The following is a 17,752-nucleotide window of genomic DNA, read 5'->3' as shown; positions in this document are numbered from 1 at the left end:
CAGGGCAAAGCTGAAGTTCAAAGATTAAATCTCCTTTCAAGTGAAAGTCAAAATATATTAAAGTCTGATATCAAATTATTTCCTCTGTGGAATTAAATGTTTGAAGTTTGAAACTTGTAAGTTGTAATTAAGACTTAACTCTCTTCGTCACTCTGTAAGTTAGCCCCTCCCAGAGATTCTGGACGCCTTCCTGGACTTGATCTTTTAATGGCTGTGTTTCTGGGTGTACTTCCACCCAATACACACATGCACAGACAGAATACATAAAGCACACATATGTATTAATGTATAAACATATGCAAACACACACATACATACATGCACACATATACATACATGCATATAAACAAACATACACTCACGCACACATATGAATACATATACACACATACAAACATACACACATATGCATAAATGCATACAAATACACAAACATACACATACCTACACATGCACATACATGCATACGTGCATAAATTTATAAAAATATACATACACATAGCACATTCATGCATGCATATATACATATACATACACAAACATATACACTCCTACACATGCACACATACATATACATACACACATAGATGCATGCACACATAGGCATACATGAATGCACATGCAGACATGCACATACATACACACTTCCTTAGCAGCAGATTTCTAAGATGGCTACATACAACAGAGAAAGGTTGAAAGTGCGGTCTTCATTCCTGCTCCCAAGCAGTAGAAGGGCTCAGAGATGCTGATGAGATCCAATTTATCCTTTACAAAATCTACAAGATATCTCCTTAGAGAAGGCAGAGGAAGAGACAGAGAGTGTAATGTTCATGAACATATGTATGCACATGTGTACTCTCAAGGAAAGAAATCTTCCTTTCATCCCTACAGCCATTTCCAACCGGTAACAACTCTTTCCCTCTTGCACTTGCTGACAGATGCACATCTCATAGACAGATGCCCACCTTTACTAACCTACTTAGTATTTGAGATTCCTGGGTCCTGGGTTATACTTCTATAAAACAATGTACAGGTCTGGACAAATAGAGCAGAACTAGACTCAGCAAAGTACAGTTAGCTAAAGCCCAGAATGCTCAGAGGCTTAACGCAGCCCATTGCAGTAGTGGCACCTCATGTTCTCCCCACTAATTAGCATGGAGAGCAAAGTCGGTGTGAAGCAGTATTATGAAAGGAACCAACCCACAGGTCAGTGAAGAGGCAGAGGAGAGCCAATGAAGAGAATTTTATTCCTGTTTCATTCCTGTTGAAATGGTCTTCTTTATTTAAATGCTTGACAACACTTAACGGAGCATAGTAGTCAAAGTTGTAGGAACAAGCCCCCTTCAACCTTCCTTCTCCTCTATTTTTTATCTGAGGAGGAATTCATGACACATTTTCCAGAATAAGTCAAGCGATCTTTGTTTCACTACGCCTGTTGGTTCTGATTTGGGCCACAGACATCCACATTGCTTTAGATCTGTTATTTGCAAAAGAAACTGAACATGCTATAATTAATAGCACTGGGGAGATGGAGAGCAAATAATTCTAATGGGATAAATCATATACCATTTACTAGAACTATTCTTTGGGGCTCACTTTATGAGTCACAACAGCACACTATTTAGCAACCTCTAACAAGTTTCAGGGGGAAGTGTTATTTTGTGACTATACAAAGAGCCTTGGTATATAGCCTAAATTAGACAGCACATTAAAAATTAATGGTAGGCCAATTCCCTACAACTATACTTTTGTCAGGGGAGCAGAGAGCCTGGTTTTCATGATATTAGCAACTTTTAGCAGTGAATTATTTTTTCCACACTTTCAGATGGTTCAATTTGTCAATGAACAAAAATAGTTCGATGCTTCTGGGAAACAAATTGAAATTGTCTGTCAATTTATTTAAGAATATGGGAGAACAGTGGTAGACACTAGGATGAATTGCCTGGAACTCTCTTTGAGAAATGAAGGGCTGATTTGCACAGTTTCACAAATCATGCTAAACTTCAGCTAGTAGCACCAACTCTTAAGGTGATTGTCTCTAGTGAAGGAGGTTGTTTCATCCAAGGTTTCTTCTCAATGGAACCCACACCTTATGGCTACCAGTGTGGTCATGTAAAGGTTTGGTCTTCAGCCACTAAATTAGATAACTTATAAGTTCAAGGTACTGATGGGAAATTCCCCTGCTAACCCAGGACATGTTACCCAGCAAGGCTGTCGTTTAGAAATGAGAAAGAAATGCAAACTTCTCCAGACTAGTGACAGCTTAAGGACTCTACCATCATGTGGCTTGACAGACTACACTCTTCTTGAGTGTTTTAAACTGAAAGGAAGACCGATCACTGGTAATAAGATACCAGAGTGAACCCACAGTGGAATGAAAGTACACAGTCTCACTGGTAATTCTACAATCCCATATGGTGTGTGAAGTCACGTTACCACCACACAAGGATTGAAACAGCACCCTTGGTAGCAAATTTCACTTTCTGTAAATTACTTGACAAGTTAGAAGAAGACAGAATATGTCTGGGACATATTGACACTAAAATAGGATAACACACTGCAAGAAAATTAGAGACCAATATTTCCCAAGATAAAATATATCTTTAACTACACATTAGCAAACTGAATGTCTGTGTGAACATTGATGCACTTAACGTGTATCATATATGCTGAAGAGATGCCTCAATAGGTAAAGATATAGTTACTTTCCCACTCAACAAAGATCCTCAGGACACTGCTTAAATTACACAGCAGATTAAAAATTAAAGACAGTCCAATTCCCTACAATTATTCTTTTAATTGTTCTCTCACTGCCAGACTTTAATACTTGGCATGGTAGAAGAGGAGAAATGATTCCTACAAACTGTTGAGTTCCATGTGCCTACAGTGGCACGTGTGGCACACACATGAGCGCACATGTGTGTGCATGTGCACACACATGCACACACATGTGCACACAAGCACACACACATGCACACTGAATAAGAAAAATATTTTAACAAGTTCAATGTGCTAAGAAGTAGAAATAGAACTGCTAATGCTCTAGAAATTTTTCATGGTTGTTTTAAACACGCCTATTCACTCTAACCTTGAGGGCGATTTTTCTTTTTCCTGATAATTTGAGGAGAGGATTTCATGTGATAAGGGAAGCTGGAAGAAAAAGTGCCACCCTTAAACACTCTTGTAATCAAGTGTCATCCCTGTGAGAAACAAAAGGGAGGTTTCCTGATTTTCAAGCTATGTTTTATTTACAGTGCATGTTGCTCTTAGTGATAATTTGTCGAAGCATGTATCTGGTTAGACCATGGGGAGACTGCCTTTAAAAACAGATCTACGATGACACGTTATGCCACGGTCCCTCCCCCATCAAGTCATCCTTGACCCAAGTCATCTATTTGCACATACACACACACACACACACACACGCACGCGCGCGCGCGCGCGCGCGCGCGCGCGCACACACACGCACACGGATTACAGAGGACATCAGAGTGTCCCCAGGATGCAGAGGAGACTTCTTAAGTAGAGTACTTGCTCTCCTCGAGCTGGTGTACTGGCCAGAGAGCTATAGTCATGGACAATGTGAGTCACTGAAGTTAGAAATACAAAAAAAAAAAAACAAAAAATTCAAACATTCCCCAGCAGTGGAAACATGGAGAGTATAGAGCACTCCAAACCCTTCCCCACCTCTTGTGACTTTGAACATGGAATATAAGTATGAACCGTGCCATCTTAAATAATTTTCTCGATATCTCCAAGCCTTGGTTCTTTTATTGTATTAAGAACACTGTGTACTTATTGAGTGACTCCAGTGGGATGAAGCAGAAGTTCCTGGCACATAGTAGCTGTTTAATAAATAACTAATTTAGTCTTCATCTTCCCCTTTAATCTCTCATGCGGAATATGTGCTAATCTCGGAAGAAGCCGTACGTTTCTATGTAAGTCTTCCTGGGTTGAAAACCACAGGGAGAGACAATTAAGTTTAATCAATGAGCCGATGTAAACACCCATTAACAGATGCCCCATTTATAGTGGCAAAGGCTGACTGCTCTGCAATTGCTCCTTATAAAATATGACATTAATCAAGAAGACTAATTTTGGTGCTGATGTGGTTTAAAGTGTTTCCACTCAAATTCCACCAGGGGACAGTAATATGTTCATAAATGGCAGCCGGGGGGCAAATCCCTGTTGCTAATCTTACCTATATTAGCTTTCCCACCCATGGGAGTGTGATTAATTTCAAAGTCTAACAGAGAAAACAGGATGCAGAGAGAACTGAAAATTTAATTTTGTGATTAGACAACATTTTGGTTCTTAGGACATTACACATTGCTTTCTTTTCTTTTTTTGTTCATTTCATTGGCTCATTTGTTTTTTCTTTTATTACACACACACACACACACACACACACACACACACACACACACACACACACACACCAATACATCCTGATTATACTTTGCCCTCCTTCTACTCTTCCTAGTTCCTTCCCACTTCCCTGGATCCACCCTCTTCCTGTCTCATTAGAAAACAAACAGATATCTAAGGGATAATAATAAAATGTAACAAGATAAAACAAAACCAACCACATCAGAGTAGGACAAAAGAAGCAAGTGGAAGTAAAAGAGCCCAAGAGAAGGCACAGGAGACAGACACAGACACAGCTGGTTTGAACACTCATTAGTCCCATAAAAACACAATGCTGGAAGCCATAATACATACACAGAGGACCTGTAGCGATTAAACAACCACCTTCCTGCCCCCCCCCGAAAACATCAAAATAAAAATCAAGATAAAGTAAATGAAAAATGGAAAATGAAAAAGCCCTGACGCCACGTTACAAGACTTTCCAAAGATGATGTTGGTTTTGTTTCTGTTGGGCGTCCACGCCTGGGCAAGTATCCTAACCTTAGGAGTAGTTTGTTTCTTCAGCGAGAAAACTAAATTTTCATTTGCACTGTGGTTGTTCATAAAAGAATGTTTCTGAGTTAGGAATGGGGTCATGTGTCCATTTCTTCAATCTCTACAACTCCCTTTGGCTCAGGCCTGTCCTTCCTCAGTCTCTTGTGAGTTTGTTGGTCCTGATGTGTTGAGAAGGCCTTCTTTCTGTGGTGTCCTCTGTCCCTTCAGGCTCTTACTATCTTTCTGCCTCCATTTTTGCAGAGGGTCCCCTGAACTCTGAGGGGAGGAATTTTAAAAAGACACTCTGAATAGAACTAAGTGTTTCAGGGTCTCTCACTCTCTGCACATTGTCTGGCTGTGGGTCTCTGTATTTGTTCCTGTCTGTTGCAGAAGGAAGCTTCTCTGATGATTGGCTGAGCAATACACTAATTTATGAGTATAGCAGAATGTTGTTAGGGGTCATTTTATTGCTTGTTCCTTTAGTAGAATAGTAGTATTTGGTTTTCCCCTAGGTCCCTGAGCTATGTAGTCTTAGGTTTTTGGTCACCCAAGCAGCAGTCTTGGCTATGGGTTTCATTTCATGGAGTGGACCTTAAGTCAAATCAGATGTTGATTGGTTACTCCCACAAGATTTGTGCAATAGCGTGGTGTATACCATTGTAGACAGAAGGTTTTGCAGCTGGGTTTGTGTTTTCCCTTTAATGGCATGCAGGGTACCTTCTGATACTGAGAATAAGGGATGAAATCTCATGGTATGGACCAGCTGGAGCTTCTGTATTCAATGACTTGTGCATTGAGTGTCCTCAGCAAACGGGCCTTTCTGTCAGCTTGTGGAGAACAATCCTCAGCCTTGGCAACAGCTTGGGATGTTTGGGGCTCTTAGTGGACCCCTTTAGCCAATAGCTCTATTGGATGTAGCTAGTTCCCAGTTCTGGAAACTTCCTTTCGATGAGAGAGTCTTTTAGCTGAGTCTTTTCCTCCTGTTTGGTGATTTCATATGACCACCTTCCTATGTGTATGTGTATATGATATATATGTATATATTCTACTGTAGTAGGTTTCCACACTACCCATCAAATGGCTCTTAATGTTAGCTGTCTCTGCCCTTATTTCCATTTGATCTTTGGGAATGGGGGCAGAGATTGAGGAGGGGCCACAACAAGTTCTCTTCTGATACAGAGCTGGAGATGAGACTGGGGGTTAGAGTTTGAGGAGAAGATGAAGTGGAGGTAAAGATGTTAGGTTAGCCTACCTGCTTCCAAAGGACATTCTAAGCATTTCCCAAACTACTATTTGGTGTGATATGATCAACAACACTCCTATGGAGGACCGAGCTGACCTACGCTTTCTACTCATAATCTCTTCCTGCATCGGATAATGAAATTTCACTATATTTTATCACTTAAGACATCATATTACATCCCAAGTCTTGCTTATACATTTGGCCATGCACACAGATTCCCGAAGGGCTCCATGTCACGATGTTGTTTTCTGAAGCGTGTAGAATTGCAGCTTGTACGTAGGGATAAACAAAATGGAACCATAGCCATTCCGCACCACAGAAATGAGGCATGGATTCACAACAGCTCTTGAAAAGAAATGCTTAGAGAAGTTTTACTCGGTATTGACTTACATTTCAGATACTGAAGCACCACAAAACTTGCACAGATGTCCGGTGAGCGGGAGAGAAATGAGCTCGGAAAGCGATACCACAGCTGTGCAGGTAAGTTAGTGTTAAGTCCCCAGCACAGAGTCCTGGACCAGTCCGCTTACCTTCAAAACTACTCCTGTCTCAGTTTTGTGTGACTGTGTGCTGCTTAATTCCACAGGCACGCCTGTGAGGGACAGTCTGACCTAAGTTAACTGAGGTGAGAGGCCCGTCTTTGCTGTGGAAAGCATCATTCTGTGAGCTTATGTCTGTAGGATAGTTCAAGTTCCTGTCAATAGAGAAATCCTCTCATAACACCTGTCAATAAAAAAGCCAATGGCCAATGAGCTGAAAATAGGAGGTGGGACAGTGGTGGGAAGAGAAGATTCTGGGAAATAGAACCATGGGAGATTTAGGCCGGAGCATCGAGGAGCAGTAAACCTGACGGCAGATGAACTCAGGACAGAATAAAGAGGATTAGCCCGGAACTTGGATACATTCTGAAGCAAGGTAACTAACCACGTGGAAGACACAGAATAGTTTGAATGGGGTAAATACATTACTAGAGCTAGTCGGAGAATGAGCTAGAGCTATAGTCTAGGCATTTATTAATAAATAAATAAGTAGTCTCAGAGTCATTGTTCCTGGAGCAGAGACTGGGAGGGAAAACTGATTCATTTTTGACATCTACCATGATTCCTCCACCACACTGGTCTGTACCTGTGAACGTTAGCCAGCATCCATAAGTCAGCATCCACCCTTTCTTCCCGAATTTGCTTTTGTCAGGTGTCTGTCGGAAGGAAAGAGCCATCTAATGCTGATAGATTGTCGAACCTCTGCAAGCTGTCTATTTTCCTTATTTCAAAAATGGGCAGGGAAATAGTTGACACCCCCTGCCCCCAACATAGGATAAAGCTTTGTACAGACACAGTGTAGGGTTTCAAAAGAAAGCCACAGGCAACTATGGTTAGCTAAGAGTAAAAAGGGATGCTGGGATTTGTCGTGGACGTCTCCAGATGCCTAGGAACCTACACAAGCCTTGTGTAATTTCCCGCATTAGGAGCGGACACGTGTGCTAAGGCAGCGTTTCTCTAGTGCTTATGTTACAGGGAAATGGATTTCTGTATATTTAATTAGGGTTTCTAATCAGCTCTTGTGAGATTAATTAAAACAGATTATCTGGTGGGCCCAATCTGATTCCGGAAGCCGTTTAGAAGAAGCGGTTCTCTCTGGCTATGACTTAAAGGGAAGTCGGAGATTTACAGCAGGTGAGCATTCTGCTCACCCGCCCCTGATGATCAGGAGGCATCAGGCCCCAAGCTGGAGGCTTGTCTCACAGTCGGCAGGGAGTGAGGACTAGACTTACAACCCCATCACCCCCAAGGATTTGGCCTCAAGCCAGGCATACCTCGGTCTTGTCTACAGTATGCAGAAAACACCTCAGTAAGGCTGCCCAAAGTCTCAACCCTCTCAGGACTTCCCCCAAAGAGCAGCTGTCAAACATGCTTGGATTTTTATCCCCGTGGTCAGTCACATGGTAAGGAAATGTGCAACAGATAGGCCCATGGGGTTGTAGACCACGGCTACCCAGCATCAGCTAATAAAAAGATTCTTTTTTTTTTGACTTTTTGTCAGGAAATCTTTGAAACTGTTTATCTTAAACATGACTTCCCTCCTCTCTTTCCATTTCTACAATGTAACAGGCTTGGTTTTTAGCTCTTGGGGTCTTTGCTACTTCGTGAACAAGGCGGTTGGCATAATTTCTTCCTTTTTAAAATTGGTTATTTTATTTATTTACATTTCAAATGTCATCCACCCCCCTTTCCCAGTTTCCCCTCCGCAAGCCCCCTATCCCATCCTCCCACCCCCTTACCTCTATGAGGGCGCTCCTCTACCCGCCCTCCCACTCCTGCCTGAGCGTACCATTCCTCTTACCTACAATGGGGCATTGAACCTTCACAGGACCAAGGGCCTCCTTTCCCATTGATGCACGATAACGGTATCCTCTGCCACACATGCGGCTGGAGCCATGGGTCCCTCCATGTGTACTCTTTGGTTGGTGGTTTAGGGTTAGCTAATAAGATTCTTATGGCTTTCTAGAAAACAGGCTAAGATGCTGCAAAGAGAAACGACAGAAATTACCGGTGGGCCGGGGAAGAGAGACACCAACAGCTTTAATCGAAAGGGATGCACACATGGGATGGAGGTGCGATCTTGGAGGGCCAGAGTGGGGAACAGAGATAGGCTGTCCTGTGCTAAGCCCTGACTCTGTTTAACCCCCTCTGTTAGTTTCTGTTCTTGTTGCTGTGATGACACACCTGACATGCGTTTCCTCCTGCATCTCCCCATATCCTAAGCATTCTTTCACAAACGATGCCTCCAGCTGGTGGTGCACACAGTCAGACGTTGGACTCAGTTAATTCTGATTGGTAAATAAAAATGCCAGCAGCCAATAGCTGTGGAGATGTGAGAAGGAGGCGGGGTTTAGGTTTCCTAGGCTTTAGGATTGAGAGGGAGAGACAGAAGGTAGATTCTAAGGGAATGGAGGTCAGGCGGTTAGTTGCCCAGCTGTTGTGCTGCTTAATTAAAATCTAAAGGAGGCATGTGCCTTTCGTTCAGGAATGTAAATGCTGAAAGGTGGGAAGAAACCCCGCGATGGGATTTAAATAATATTTCATACTGCAGTTTCTGATGTTTGTTAAGCCAGGGATGGATATGGTGCTGAAATCCCCATCTTCTGAATATTTGGAGGAACGGGATACATCCTTGCAGGACTGCTGAAACGTCTGCGTCATAATAACAATATTAATGTGTGAACTTGTTTCGTGATGTGTCCACAGACTTTTCAGAGAGATGAAGACTTTCGGACCCAATTTTTAAATCCTAATTTTGCAATTGAAAGCTGATCCTGGTCAAATAAAAGAACCCCTCCGTAGAGGCGCGGTTCATTACAGATTTCCTAGTGTTTCGGGAGATTTCCTAGTGTTTCGGGAAGATCTCAGAAAGATGATTTTCACTTCATACCTGCGATGTCGCATTGTTACACTGGCGTGTGAAGATTCCCGTTTACTTAAGATAAAAGTGCTGTACTGAACTCTGCAGTAACCTTTCTTCATTTGAAAGTAAACTCTGACGTTTTAAAAGAAGCATCTTTACGCAAACCAGAGCTGCACTGAGATCCCGCTCTGCCACATTCGGAATCGAAGTAATTAAGAAAATAAATGCAGGCCTACCCGGGTGTGTGTGATCCCAGAACCACTGAGGTGATATTGCAGGTGGAGACGGAAAAATGAGAACAAAGTCGGTTAGCCTGGAGCACACACTGCAGCAGCAACAAGAGAGACCCTTCCTCGCATGGCAGCTACTCCCACGCCCTTTGGGGTCCATGTGTGTCTCATACACATACGTCACACAGGGATGATGATGATGATGATGATGATGATGATGATGATAGTAGTGATGATGATGGTGGTGGTGGTGATGGTGATTGTGATGATGATGAAGAAGATGATCAATAATAATTTTAAAAGAAATAACAAATGCTATAAGGACAAAATCAATCAAGCAAGCAAAAACCCCCAAACAACCCTAAACACCAAGGGTGGGAATATAAAATAACCCATTTCTGAAGGAAAAATATGCAGCAAAAAATATATCTCCCATGCGACGTTTATATATTTGTGGGTATATCTCTATGTAGCACAGAGATATTTGTACATCAGTGTGTATCACAGCACTCAACTAGTTCCAGTAATCGATGGTAATTATACAATAGTCAATATTTATTGTGACACAATCCATGATAGTGGATTATAGAACCAGCCTGTGCCTCCTCTTTGCATAGTCCAGAGATGGACCCAACTGGTAAGGGAATGAGCAACAGGCAGATAAATGGACACATAATGGGGTGGCCTATGCTCTCAAGTGGAGAAGCTGACACATCCTAGATGCTCAGCATGTTGATTATATAGAGTTGAACAGGGAGGCGGTGTTATCACACACAGCTGGACAGGAGTCGGGGTATCAGGTGCATGGCAGAATCAAGGAAACAGGTTTAGCCAGTCTTAGTAGGAATGGACTCCATAGCAGGCCATCTTCAAGCTGTGAGTGTCTGGAGGAAGTCATGGTGGTCATTTCCTGCTCATCTTGTTAACATTCTCACATGGACCAGAAAGCTAGGCCACTTCTGGAGCCTAACCTGGGGAAGGGTTTGCCATTTCCTGTGGGTCTGAGGCTCATGTCAATGGCATCCATTCACCCAGGGTCCCTTTCATTCCCCACAAACCCAAGCACAGAGGGCTACATAAACAAATGTGGTAGATGGGTGTCTCTATGAATATATATCTATTGTTCCAGCCTGAAAGAACAAAGTCACCTTGGGAGGGAATAGGGAGGCAAAGTTTAGAACAGAGGCAGAAGGAACACCCATTCAGGGCCTCTTTTTCTTAATGTCGACAGATTTCTGTTTTTTTGCCATGCGGGTGTTCCTAACATCCCTTGCTTCTATGAAAATTTATACAGATAACATAGTTCTTGTTTAAAATAATGGATCTTACAATTTTTCTGTCTGTCTGTCTGTCTGTCTGTCTCTCTCTCAAAATAAACTTTACCTTCTATAAAGTTTCTGTGGAGTATATTTCCTTCCATTCATGGCTAGTTGGCTTTCTGTCTGATGAGGTCTGTGTATATGACCTCACATCACACAACCTTCCCCTTTGACATTCTTTTTCTCCCTCCTAAGAACACTCAAGTGAAAAGGAATAATGAAACAAAGACAAGAACAACATATGAAATGTGAAAAAAAATCTAGTTTAGCCAGTTGTCTCAGCACTCTTCACATCAGACTCACATAAGGTGCTGGCATTTTAGGAGCTGTGCTTGACATGCCTTGCTTACATTAGAATTTCATTCTCTAACAGTGTTCATTGCTGATGTTCATGACTGAAACTTACATTTGATTATGACTATGGCTTCCTTTGTCAATTAGTGAAGGGTTTTATTCACTAATTAGCCTTAGAGTTCCTGTTTACATCATAATAGGGGGAGGGGACCCCAGAGGCCTTAAGAAACACAAAGTTCTAAATATGCCAAAAAGAACTGCCCTGTGGTTAGTTCCTTTTGGGAGGTGTCAGCTGAAAAAAATACATCCTACCCCTGTTTTAAATTTATCATTGTTTTAGGTTCCCGATGTTGCTGTGACCAAAACCCTGACTATGAGCAACTTAAGTGAAGAAAGGTTTTGTCTTTCACTTCCAGGTCAGAGTTCATCATTGAGATCCATCAAGATGGGAATTCAAGGAAGCTCTGCTTGTTATTCCACAGAGCAGTGCTACCACCCAAGGAACCCACTTCATAGCCAGGAAGTACATCACACTTGCGTACCGTGTGGAAGCGTCACCTGTCAATTAAAAGCTGATTGGCCCATTAGCTGAGACAAGAAGTAGAAGGCAGAACATCCGGCAGAAAGTTGGAATTCTGGGAAAGAGTCAACCCTGAAGTTTGAGGAAGTTGGGTGCATGAAGCTAAGGAGAGGTAACCGAGCAAGTAGCAGGCATGGATTGAATAAATGGGTTATAAAAGTCACGGGTTAGTCTGGGATTGAGTCAAAGCTTTTGGCCTAGGCATTCATTCATAAATAAGCCTCAGAGTTGTCATTCTTGGAACGCAGAGACCAGTTAGGAAAGTTCATGGTTTGAATCAGAATGGCTACCTTAGGCTCATGTGTTTGTAAACTTAGTCCCCGTTTGGTAGAACTCTTTGGGAAGGATTAAGGGCGGTGTGCTATCATTGGAGGTGAGTTGCTGGAGGTGGGGTTTGAAGTTTCCAAAGTCTATGCCTTTTATCTCTAGCTTGCAGATAAACATGTGATCCAACTTGCAGATCAGCGTGTGATCTTTTAGCCACCACTCCAGCACCATGACTGCATGCCTGCTGCCATGCTTCTCGCCATGATGATCGTGGACTCTAACCTTTCAGAACCATGACTCCAACAAACATTTTGTAAGTTGTCTTGGTCATGGCGTCTCCTCACAGCAATAGGAAAGTAATTAAGACAGACCAGGACCATAGGCTCAGTGAATGGCAACCCCCGCTGTGGGTACATTCTTACATTAATGAACAAACAAGTACTTCCAGGCATGCTCAAGGGTCAATCTGATCTCATTTCCTTAATGGAGGCTCCCTTCTCAGGTGATTCTAGGCTGCCAAGTTAATAGTTTACGGTAACCTCGACAATCATATTACAAACATGAAAGTTGTTTTACCTACGGAATAAAGTTAATATTTTATGGAGAATCCATCATTAGGGAGTAATTCAGAAGCAGTGGAGCCGTGTTATTTTTACTGGATTCTACTGACTCATGTTTGGAGATTGCTAGAACTGGCCTGTGGGTATCCTGTCAAAGAAGAGTGGAATCTCCCCAAGGAATTACTTTTAAACAGACCCACAACCCCCTTTTCCTATTAACCTTCTTTCTCCCCTACCTCTGGTTGTACATAGCATGTAATTTTAAAAATCCACATTGGATCCGGCTAGGTGCGGTCTGGCCCATTCCCCACAACTAGCTTGGTGCCATGTCACTCTGTCCGCCAAGGTCTGGCTGTCTCTGTCTCTTCCGGCCTGAGACTGTGAACATTGACGTTTCTCCAGGCAATGGCTCTCTCACAAATGCTGGCTCTGCCTCTCCAGAGCTCGGAGTTTGCTCTCTCGCCACCCAACCCCACCCCCCCAGTTATCTCTTTATCTGAGCTTTGCCAGACCAGAGCTCCAGTCTGGCTCAGCTCTGCCAGACTGCCCATCTGAATCATCGCCAATGGAAAACACCAGCCCATCTTAATATTAAAATTAACCAGAATGACACAACCGCTGGACATGGAATCTAGCGTCCTAAACTGATCATCTATTTTATGTAGGCAATTTTTTCGGTGGATGTCCGACAATTCCCTGGCCTATATCCTGCACCCTTCCCACTCTCTACCTTGCCAGAAAAAAAAATCCATTCCTTCCTCCTGTGTCCCTTTCTCAGACAGGGAAAGCCTACCTTTCTCCTCTTTGCTCAGAGATTGGCATCTTGTCATCTTTATTAGCCAATCAAATAATTAGGGGAAATTCCCCTACATCTGGTCAGTGGGCTAGAAGGAAGGTTGAAGCATTTAAGAAACCTAAATCAAGTAGGTTTTGAAAAAAAAAAAAAAAACCTAAGCCTACATTGTAAAGACTAGGGAAGATCAATGGGAAAGTATGTTTCAAGAGGGTGCTTAAGGATGATGTCATCAGTAGGAGCCACAAGGAGGGGGCCTCTACCTCAAGAGATTGCTTAGCGATGACATCATCATTAGGAGCCACCAGGAGGGGGGTGTCTCTGTTTCAAGAGGATGCTTAGTGATGATGTTGTTAGTAGGAACCACAAAAAGGGGTTCTCAGTGTAATATAATATGAACCTTTTTATCAACAGTGATTAGAAAGGTTCCTGAGTTGAGAAAGGCAGACCTTCTCCCCAGATACTGGCCAACCATTTTTTAGTCAGGCCACAAACAGGAGAATTCAGAATAATACATACATATTATGTGTGTGTGTGTGTGTGTATCAACATGGGGCCTTGCTTCTGTCAAAGGATTTCTGAAAAAGTTACAACACCCCACTTAGCACCTCACAATAAAGTAATCTCCTATTTTAGGGTCACCCCTTTATATTTCTATCCATTAGCATTAATTGAAACTTCAGTCAGTGCCTTGACTCTGTCATTACTTGTGAGGACAAAATTACTGTATAGGGGGGATCCAATCCTCATCAGGACATGTTTTCAACTAATAATAGGAAGTTCTAGGATGCATTTAGTAAAAATTGGTGAAACCACCAGAAACAGGTTTGCACAAGCAGTAGGGAGATCAATACAAACTGAAATAGCTGACCTTGAACTTGTCTTCTAGAATAGATGAAAAATTACCAAGTGCTGATCTTGAAAACAGGCATAATTGCTACATAGTGCTGAATGTAATCGACAGGAGTTCATTTTGAGTTAGTAGTATGTAATAATAGATCACACTATACGGTGGCATTAAAGAAAATTCTACAGCCAAGAGGGCCTTAAGAGTAAGATAAAATTTAACATTGTGTCTGCCATTTTTGAGGAAGATATATTTTTCACAGTAGGGTTAGAGGTAGCACCATTATCCATTTAATGAAACTAGATACGGTTAAAAGTTATTTCAAAGAAAATGTTAGCTCTTGGTATCACATGGAAGGAACAAAATCTGTAGTGATTTATTTGTATAGAGCGGAAATTTGGTTCTTTGCTGGAGTTACTTTTGTCTCTGTCACAGTTTTCTATATGACTTTGCCATTTGCACACCAGGTACATGGCGGCTAGACCCCACCAGCTCACCACAGGGAAGACCAGTTTGGTTTTATCGTATCTGCAAGGTGAAGTTAAGGGTCCAGTACAGCATTCCTAAGAGCACAGGTTAGATTCTCAGCATCCAAGGCCACCAAGAACAACAGAGATGGAATTGCTACCGAGAGGAAATCAGGGTGAGGACAGAGGGCTTCCTGGAAGGAGGTAGATTAGTTTACTTCTAGGTGTTGTCTTCATAGGAAACAAGTAGAAGGGAGCTAGTGGGAATGGTAGAAAGAAAGAAAGAAGGTGAGGCCACCCATGAACATGAAAGTTTACTAACAATTCCAAAAAGGATCTGACCCAGCGTGACCACCAGCTCTTACCAGCAGAAATGTGGGCCTCATTCAAATTTTCTTTTCTTTCTTTTTTTCTTCTTACAAAGAAGAAGGGGAAGGCATTTTAAGTTAGAGTTCTTTATCTTTGAGGAAAGCAAGCATTAGCAAAATATGTTCTTAATATTTTGTCCTTTTTCTCTCCGACACAGTAAAATTGATTTTAAACCATCCCAGTCTTTAACATAAGAATCACCCTGTGAGATTGAATGAACTAAAGACAAAGGCTTCCTTCTTCCCCAACGTGCTTCGGCTGACTGGGCCAGTGGAGACAGAATAAAGAACAGCCATGTGCATTTGCTTTAAAGCTTGAGCATGTATTGCTTATCTGAAATAAGACAACACAATGGTTATTAATTCTCCTTTTTGTGAAGTTTTGCTGAACAAAGATTTATCCCCTGGTGATGTTGACTTGCCTTTCAAGAAAATCGTAAACTCATCAAAAGTATCCCTGGACCTGAACACCTTTATGACAGATGATGTGTATTAATTCTGAGAGTGCTGGTGACACAGTCTCTTTCATGGGCATCATGTTGGACACTGTAGTTAAGCTGACTCAGGTTCAGTCCTGTGAATCCTGAACTACACAACCCGCATGCCCACAGACCAATTACCTTATCCTAACTTTCCCCCTCATAGCAAATTTATTTTTTTAAATATATAATTCTCAGAATATCATAGTCCCTTTTCAACTTGTTCAATGTGATTTCCACCTTGACCCCTTGGTGACCTCAATGTTGTCAAACCCAATGAAAATGAATCCACACACACACACTCATTCATATGAAGTATGAACTTCAGCTGATTTCCTGAAGTACTTAAACTGATTGATGTTTCCCCTTAAAACTATCTCCTTACTTGCTATAAAGTATAAATAAGATAAAATTCAACTTTCCTTGTTCTTTGTGAAGACTTTTAGCTTTTCCTCCATCAACTCATTATGAAATTCTTAATTATTGCAGATTGGTGATTGCAATTATTAATAAGATCATCATTTATTTCAAATTCTGGTTTAAAACTAATTGAAAATCAAATTATCTTGCATGTCCTTTCTTTTCCCTCAAAGTCAGAGTCCTCAGCTTATGTCCGGTCACACATTTCCCTAGGTGATTTTATTTCAACCTATCTGTAAAGATCCTCAAACGTATTGATCCAGGCATGATCTCAGTCAATGATCAATAGGAGCTGCAAGTTATGAAATGAAAAACAAATGTCCTTCCAGGATAGAAAGTAAGGGTAACATCCCGTAAAGACTAAAGAACATTAAAGTAACTTTGAAGTATGTATGCCGCTTTACACCTGTATCCCAGCACTTGGGAAATGGGTAGAAAGATGGTCAAAGATTCTAGGTCAACCTGGTTTACAGGAGTGACCCTGTCCCACACATGTGCATGCACACACACACACAAACCAGCATCACCACCACCACCATCACCACCAACAACACAAAAAATAACAAAGCAAAACTTTGGAAAAGCAGAAGAATATTTGCTCATTTTCCACACCCCCAAAAATGGTTAACGGTTGCAGAGTTGTTTAATTTCATTTTAAGCTTTATTTATGTAAAGAATCATTTAATATATTTTTCTTTTTAAGATTATAATATAATTGTATCATTTATCCCTTCTCTTTCTTCTTCCAAACACAACCATGTATGTGTCCTTTCTCTCCTTCAAATTCATGACCTATTTTTTTTAATTGTTGTTACATCACATAAGGAAATAGATGTGTGCATAAGAAAATAGATGTGTGCATAAGAAAATAGATGTGTGCATGTGTGCGTGTGTGTTCTTAAGTACAACCTGACCAGTACAATAATATTACTTATATGTATGTTTGTAGGACTATTTGGCACTGGGCAACAACTTGTGCTCTTCTCAGGGAAGGCTGCATCTTCTCCCAGCATTCCTTGGTTGCCTGTAGTTCTTTGTTTAGGATTAAGGCTTTTCCTGTCCAATTTTTGCCTGTTCATTGGTGTCATTCTTGTTCATCTCAGGTTTGGACAATAGTGTCAGTGAGATATTACAGGTATAGCTCCTCAGACTGGTAGGAAACTCACACTCCCTGGTCTTCTGGGTCTTACAGTCTTTCCAGCCTCTCTTCCACAGTGTTCTCTGAGCCTTAGGTACTGGATGGATCCACTAGGCTCTAGAACTCTTTGTTTTGATTGGTTGTCATTTTCTGTAACAGCCTCCATCTGTTGCAAAGAGAAGTTTTCTCAATAAAGAAGGAAGACTACATACTAAAAATAAGCAAATAGCCATTAATCTGCAAGTGAGCAAGGAGGGGAATAAAAATAACTTTTAAAATGTTCTCCCTTGAAATAATGTTAGCTATTGCTGAAAGAAATTAGAACTTTCTCCAATTTTTAAAGGTAGTAAATTTGGGAAATTTAGTGTGATAGTAAAAATTCTAACAGAAAATACCAGAGTTTTCTAACTTCTGTGATAGACAAGGAATGTTCTGATTGTATA

General features: G+C 41.5%; 2 long non-coding RNA genes across 7 annotated transcripts in view; one reads left to right on the top strand and one right to left on the bottom strand.

Annotated features, from left to right (window-relative positions):
- LOC102552423 (uncharacterized) overlaps positions 1-11,273 on the bottom strand; it is a 35,860-nt gene extending 24,587 nt beyond the window's left edge. Inside the window, exons 1-3 of one of the 5 annotated variants that reach the window (XR_593473.4) lie at positions 9,784-9,936; positions 8,486-8,666; positions 7,271-7,340 (exon numbers count right to left, since the gene is read on the bottom strand). This is a non-coding gene — a long non-coding RNA (uncharacterized LOC102552423). Of the gene's footprint in view, positions 1-7,270; positions 7,341-8,485; positions 8,667-8,868 lie in introns of all 5 variants that reach the window. The other 4 variants (XR_005487019.2, XR_001838878.3, XR_005487022.2 and 1 more) reach the window with 4 other exon arrangements.
- The window catches only part of LOC102552637 (uncharacterized), an 88,096-nt gene continuing 81,616 nt past the window's right edge, over positions 11,273-17,752 (top strand). The window contains exons 1-3 of one of the 2 annotated variants that reach the window (XR_005487023.2): positions 11,416-12,082; positions 12,400-12,550; positions 15,431-16,105. This is a non-coding gene — a long non-coding RNA (uncharacterized LOC102552637). Of the gene's footprint in view, positions 12,083-12,399; positions 12,551-15,430; positions 16,106-17,752 lie in introns of those variants that run through there. The other variant, XR_593472.4, reaches the window with a different exon arrangement.

Source organism: Rattus norvegicus, chromosome 7 (assembly GCF_036323735.1).
Source record: "Rattus norvegicus strain BN/NHsdMcwi chromosome 7, GRCr8, whole genome shotgun sequence".
Lineage (NCBI taxonomy): Eukaryota > Metazoa > Chordata > Mammalia > Rodentia > Muridae > Rattus > Rattus norvegicus.
Note: the sequence above shows the minus strand (reverse complement) of the source record. Positions and strands in the feature narration are given on the sequence as shown.